Source organism: Saimiri boliviensis, chromosome 8 (assembly GCF_048565385.1).
Source record: "Saimiri boliviensis isolate mSaiBol1 chromosome 8, mSaiBol1.pri, whole genome shotgun sequence".
Classification (NCBI taxonomy): Eukaryota; Metazoa; Chordata; class Mammalia; order Primates; family Cebidae; genus Saimiri; species Saimiri boliviensis.
Window position 1 is genome coordinate 82900761 of NC_133456.1, and position 6665 is coordinate 82907425.

The 6665-nt window shown below is 48.3% G+C and overlaps 1 pseudogene; it reads left to right on the forward strand.

Annotated features, from left to right (window-relative positions):
• The first annotated feature begins 2202 nt into the window (after positions 1 to 2202).
• On the forward strand, positions 2203 to 5637 carry LOC101049463 (protein FAM151A-like; annotated as a pseudogene).
• Positions 5638 to 6665: the final 1028 nt, after the last annotated feature.

Sequence of the window (6665 nt, forward strand, 5' to 3'; positions counted from 1 at the left end):
GGATTGTAGGGCTGCGGAGGCCCTACAGAGTCGTGGGGTGTTCCTTATGCTGTGTTGGGGTGCAGGATCTAAGAGGTAAAGAGACAGGGCACTGAAGAACTGGTGAAGAGCATCTGGACTCTGGGGGCCACACCACCTGTGAGTGGAGATGAGCAGTGGCTGCCAAATCCCCAAGAGCATCTATTTATTAGGTACAAGCAGGGGGCAGGGTTGTGAGTGAGATCATCATCTATAGGCTTAGTATAGGGCATACATAATCACGTGAGTTACAAGCGAGGGGACCACCCCGTTATGTCACCTGGGCAGAGAGGGGGGCCATATGCAGTAGGGGGCCATGCCATGCATAGTAGTCGAGGGTTGTGTACAGAAAAGGGGTCCACCCCCATTAGGTCACCAAGGCAAGGAGGTGGGCTGTGTGCAACAGGTGTCATGCTCAATGCTTCTTATCTGGGGACTGGAGACTTCAAAGGATTTCTAATAAAAGGATACTGTAAGCCAATGCAATGGGAGCTGACAGACTTGTGCTTTTAAGGTATTTATGGGAGGATTCTTTGAGCTAGCACAAAAGCTAGAAAAGACTGACAAGGGTGTACAGCCACCATAACTGGTCACACCAGAGGGGTTTTTCTCCTTTGGTTACTTCCAGGATCTCAGACCTGAGGCCCACTTTCCACAGGAACTGGATGCAAGGTACTATAACTCCTTTATCAGGAGGAGAGGCTCTTGCTCCAAGCCAACCATACAGCATATGCCCTTTCAGGCAGGGGCACCACTGCCTGGATCTTTGGTTTGTGTCCTGGTCTGGCTGTTTTCCCATGTACTGCTTCTGTTCTGTGACGGCTCTAGGCATTCCTCCTACTACAAACTACTATATGGTTATATAGAAGGATTCTATAAATCAGCACTAAATGTGTCAGTACAGCTCTGACTACAATACCTGTATGATTATATAGAAAGATTATATAGAACTAGGTATGCTAGATAAATGTAAGCAGTAAGTTACACTTCAAGCACTAATTCTATAAACTAATATATGATTATATATGAAGGATTATATAAAGAAAACAGCTTAGCAATGACACTATAAACTAAGATATTCTTCGGCCACTAGTTGTGCCTGGGTCTGGACAGTTCTTCCTCGGTGCCCAAGGCGGGTGTTACCTGCAGGGGATCACTTGGTTAAAAGGTTAGCCTGACTTGCCCACAGCCAGATAGAACTACACAGGCTCCAGAATATGTCCTTGTCCCGACACCGTCTCATCTCTGGTCCAAAAGCCCAATTAAGGCGCCCATATAATCCACACCAAATAGGCATCTCCTCATTCTCCCAAATGCTGCTGAGATGTCTTCCCGGGAGTTTCTGCAAGTCCCCATGGGAAGAAGGCATTTATATATTCTCAGGGTTCAGTGTTGGGCGACAAAGTACATGTAAGTGCTTCTCACCATACGTTACCTGGAACCCTAGTGCTCCATGGTGCTAGAAGCAAGTCCTTGAACTATTCCAAAAGCTTTTTTTTTTTTTTTTTCGAGATGGAGTTTCACTCTATAGCCCAGGCTGGAGTGTAGTGGTACAATCTGGGCTCACTGCAACCTCCACCTCCAGTTTCCAGCAATTCTCCTGCCTCAGCCTCCTGAGTAGCTAGGATTACAGGCATTGCCACCATGCCGGCTAATTTTTAGTAGAGACAGGGTTTCACCATGTTAGCCAGGCTGGTCTTGACATCCTGATCTCAAGTGGTCTGCCCGCCTTGGCCTCCCAAAGTGTTGGGATTACAGGTATGAGCCACCATGCCTGGCCCCACAAAAACTCTTAACTATGATAAAACTGTAGAGCTAACGTTTGCTTTGCTTTTGGTGCAAAATACATCCATTTAGTATGCTGACATGGGGCTGAATTCACTGCAGCAAACATGTATTGAGTACTCACTGTGGGTTAGACAAGGCTGGCCTGAAGTTTACATGTTTTCTTGTCACTGATACACTAGCACATGGGTAAACAAGTTATTAATTAATGCACTCAAACAGGCAATGTTTTCCAAAAGAAAGATTCCACAAAGGGAACGAAATAATGACGCTTAAAAGGTTTGACTGGATGAGAATTAGGCGCTGCTTGGGAACTCCTGCCTCCCACGGGATCCCAGCTGCAGGGAGCCTTGGGGACTTGGCTGTGTAGAGTTGGGGCATTCCCCAGAGACTGTTGTCATGGCCCACAGGGAGTTATCGAAGAATCAGGTCATGTGGGTGTTTGCCGGCATTACCAATGCCGTGATAGTCCTTGCCAACACTCTGCAGTGGCCAGGCTGTGAGCTGGAGGCCTGTACTTGCGATGACAACCTGCTGGACTACCTGCTGAGCCAGGGCTAGATCAGCTGCCAAGAAGCCCTGGAGGTCACCTGGCATCACGCATCCAACAGCAAGAAAGCCATGACAGCTGCCCTGAACAGCAACATCACAGTCCTGAAGGCTGATGTCAATGTAAAAGTGTTGGCACAGCCAACGAGACAGGAGTTCCCATCATGCCACACCCCCCGGCCATCTACAGCAACAACACACTGGAGCAGTGGCTGGACCCTGTGCTGGGCTCTTCAGACTGGACTTCAAGAACATCAAGGCCATGGGCCCCTCCCTGGACCTCCTGTGGTGGCTGATACAGGAAGGCAAAGTCTGGTGGCCCTCGTGGATCAACGCTGACATCTTAAAGAGCACCAACATGCCCATCTCAATTGAGGTCAATGCTGCACACTTCCTGGCCCTGGTCCAGGAGAAGTATCCCAAGGCCACCCTGTCTCCAGGCTGGACCACCCTCTACGTGCCCATGCTCCCAAACAGGATGGACACCAGAGCCACTGTGGAGAAGATGTGTGAGCTGGTGGGAGTTTCGTCCCAGAGGGTCACCTTCTCTGTGCGGTCTTCCATCGTACACATCGCCCAGTCCCACTTCAGCTAGCTGCTGAGCCAACCTGAGAGGTACAGCCTGGTGCTGTGGCAGGCTGCCTTGGACCCCATGTCAATGGAGGATCTTCTATGTCTGGGACAACACTACTGTCCACCATGTCTACTGTGACATCTTGGAGCCTTTCTTGTCGCTGTTTCAGCAGCTGGCCTCGACTTGGCAGGGTGCCATGAGGTGTAGAGGGGATGCCTGCCAAGCTATGGCCTACAGAAGGTGTTCCATGAATGGCAGTCACTTCACCTTGGAAGTTTGGGGCCCCACAGTGAATGCCATGCAGAAGCGAGTGTACTACACTGGAGGCAGCCTGATGCCTCTTCTCCAGCTGCCTGGGAGTGATGGTCTGAATGTGGAGTGGCGGCCTGCATGTGGAGTGGCTGGTTCCTGACGTCCAGGGCAGTGGTAAACAGCTAACAGTGACCCTCCCAGACACAGAAGGCGTGATCCTGCTGAAACTGGCTTCAAGGGAACTGCGGCTGAGAACCCTGTACTCTGTTCATGCTCCAAGTGGCAGCATCATGATGCTGGAGTCCTGCCTGCAGCAGCTGCCCACATATCCCAGACACCAGAGCGTCCATTTGCAAATAGCAGAGTCCGCAGCCCTCCGGCTGTCCCTGGCCTTGCTGGCACGCCTCTCCAGCCTTGGCCTCTTGCATCAGCCTGTGTGGGTGTGGGTCAAAATCTCCCACGGGAGTTTTTTGGTCGCTGGCCATGTGGCTGGCAGAGAGCTGCTTACAGTTGTGGCTGAGGTCTTCCCCCTTGTGACTGTGGCTCCAGGCTGGCCTGAGGAGGTGTTGGGCAGTGGCTACAGGGAATAGCTGCTCACAGCTGTGCTAGAGCTGTGCCAGGGCTCTGGCAACTTATGTCCTTCCAGATGCAGGCCATGCCGCTGGGCCACAGCACAGCTGGAGCTGTAGCCAGGCTGCTGGCCTCCTTCCCCCGGGCCACGGTCACAGTGGAGCACAGCACAGCTGAGGGCGGCTATGCCTCTGTGAGGACAGTGCTGCTGGCAGTCAGGACTGTGGACAGGAGCGAGTCTACTACAGGCTGCCCCGGGGTACCGCAAGGACTTGGCCGATTGCTGGCAGAAACTGAGCAGCTGGGGGTGTGGCCAGCAGACCCCAGGACAGAGGCTTCCCACGGGGAGGGAGGAAGAAATACAGGCATTTGCCTTTCTCCAGGCAAAACAAAACAAAACAAAAAACGAAACAAACAAAACAAAAAAGGTTTGAAGCGCTGGTCTGGATATCTAGCTCATTGTGTGTGGTCAATAGCAGCTCGTTATTAAATGAAAAATCCTTTGCTTACCTTTTTCACTCCTTCACTAGAAAAGACAATTTGGAGTTTCCGAGAGAACAGTCTGTTCCCTGGCTGTGTTTCAGTCCAGCTGCAGGGAGGATTGTTTCTAGACGAAAGGGTCTGCTTTACACAGCTGTATCCAGGGAAGGCTGAGGGTTGCTCCCCATGGCCCTCGGGTGCTCCCTGTGACTGACTTATGGTCAGGCCCATGTGCAACTTCTGGGATCCCTAATTATGCCTGATACATAGGGAGCTTAAGTGGCTACATTTAAGGCTTTAAATATTAGCAGAGGACTCTTGCACTGTGTGAAGATGAGCAATTGATGTGTTCCTTGTGCTGGCGTATGCCAGCCCATTAGAATTTAATTAAGCACATTCTTTACTGACAGCCTTCTGGTGCTCAGGAGCAAGACAATTTTTGGCTTTGTGGCTGCATTTGGAACTCATTCTTTCTCTCTCTCTCTCTCTCTTTTTTTTCCCGGAAGATCTCAGCATCTCCTCTGCCTTCAGAGAACCTGTGGCAGTGTGCCTCAGAATCACTCCTGTAATTCTGACTCAGCTGGCCTGGGACAGGCATCTTCCTTTTAATAATCCTCTGTAGGTGACTCTGAATTGCTCTGAAGCCTGAGAACTGCTGACCTATGTAGGTTAATGATCCTCAAGCCAATACCTCCACTCCAGACCTCCCAAGCCGCAGACATATGCAACCTTCTGTCTTTCAGGCAGCGCCACCTGGAATGTCTAAGAGGCACCTCGAACTCCAAGTAGATGTCTCATAAGTTTTGGAGTCACCTCACCTGCTGTATTTATTCATTCTATTTTTCCAAAATATCTCTCAGTTCTCTCACCTCCTAAGGAAAATTCTGCCGCTTGTAAACAAGGTCTAGTTTTCACTGGACAAAGAAGTTGTTTCTCTGATTCACGTGATTTTCCTTTTTTTTTTTTTTTTTTTTTTTTTTGAGAATTTCTCCCTAACCATTACTCCCATCTCACAAATAACTTATCATAACTTGGGTAAGGACCTGTTATTTTCCCTGCATACATGCATGCTTCTTCCTTTAGTTTTCTCTAGCACAGCTGAGATGAGACTGCAAAATCTGACTGGATTCATTCCACTGGAGACTCAGTGATAACAGAAGGGATATGAACTCAGGGCTTGCTGTGACACAGGATGTCTGGTTTTCAGCACCTTTCTCTTTGAAGCCTGAAGGGCCTGCCTCACCCGAGCTCCCCCTGGTATCTCCATAGTGGGCACTATCTTAGCGCTTGCCAAGTTGAGTGTGTGCCTAGAACAGGTCTTTACCCAGAACAACTGGAGCAAGATCCTCTTCCTGGCTTCCCACTTCATGTCTGCTTCTTGTGAGATCATCATCTGGCTTTGGATCTAAGCACTCCCTTCAGATCTAAGCACTCCCTTCAGAGGAGACCATGTCTAATTCCAGAGCAGCGTTCATAAGGTTCAGCATTGCAACCAAACCACAATATGACATAGCAACCCCGACGTTCGTGATGAACTCACATCACAGTCCATTGCCATTGCCACTGTGGTAGTTCCAGGCTCCAGTGGCTCTTACCAATCGGTAGCAGAAGGCTCCCCTCCCATCTTTGACCACAGCCAATCTTCCCACTCTAGTTGGACCCACAATCCTAAAACTACAGAATATCACCAGTTAGCAGTTCTCAAGTGATTTGATTTTAGGATTCTTTTATACTATTAAAAATTACTGAAAACCCCAAAGATATTTTGTTTATATGATTTATATCTGTCCATATTTACTATATAAATTAAAATACAGAAATTTAACAATGTTAACTTACTCATTTAAAAATAGCAATAATAAACTTTTATACATGTTAGCATAAATCACATTTTTTAATTAAGAAGTAATTGTATTTCCTAAAACAAGAAACAATTGTTTACAAGAGTGACATCATTTTATATCTTTGCAAATCTCTTGAATGCTTAGATCAACAGATTAAGCCAGTGACTCATGGCTGTTCCTGCATTCAATCAGTTGTGCCATGTTGTTTTGGCTGAAGCGTGTGAGAAAAATCTGGCCTTACACAGACATGTAGTTGAAAAGGAGAGGAGTATTTTAATATTCTTCTTGACAATTATGTTGTGTGTGTGTGTGTGTGTGTGTGTGTGTGTGTGTGTTTGAGATGGAGACTTGCTGTATTGCCCAGGCTGGAATGCAGTGGCATGATCTTGGCTCACTGCAACCTCCACCTCCCAGTCAAGCAATTTCCAGCTAATTTTTGTATTTTTAGTAGAGATGGGGTTTCACCATATTGGCCAGGCTGGTCTCAAACTCCTGACCTCAGGTGATCCACCCACTTCAATCTCCCAAAGTGCTGGGATTACAGGTGTGAGCCACTGAGCCACCTCACCAGGTGTTTGTTTTTTTTGTTTTGT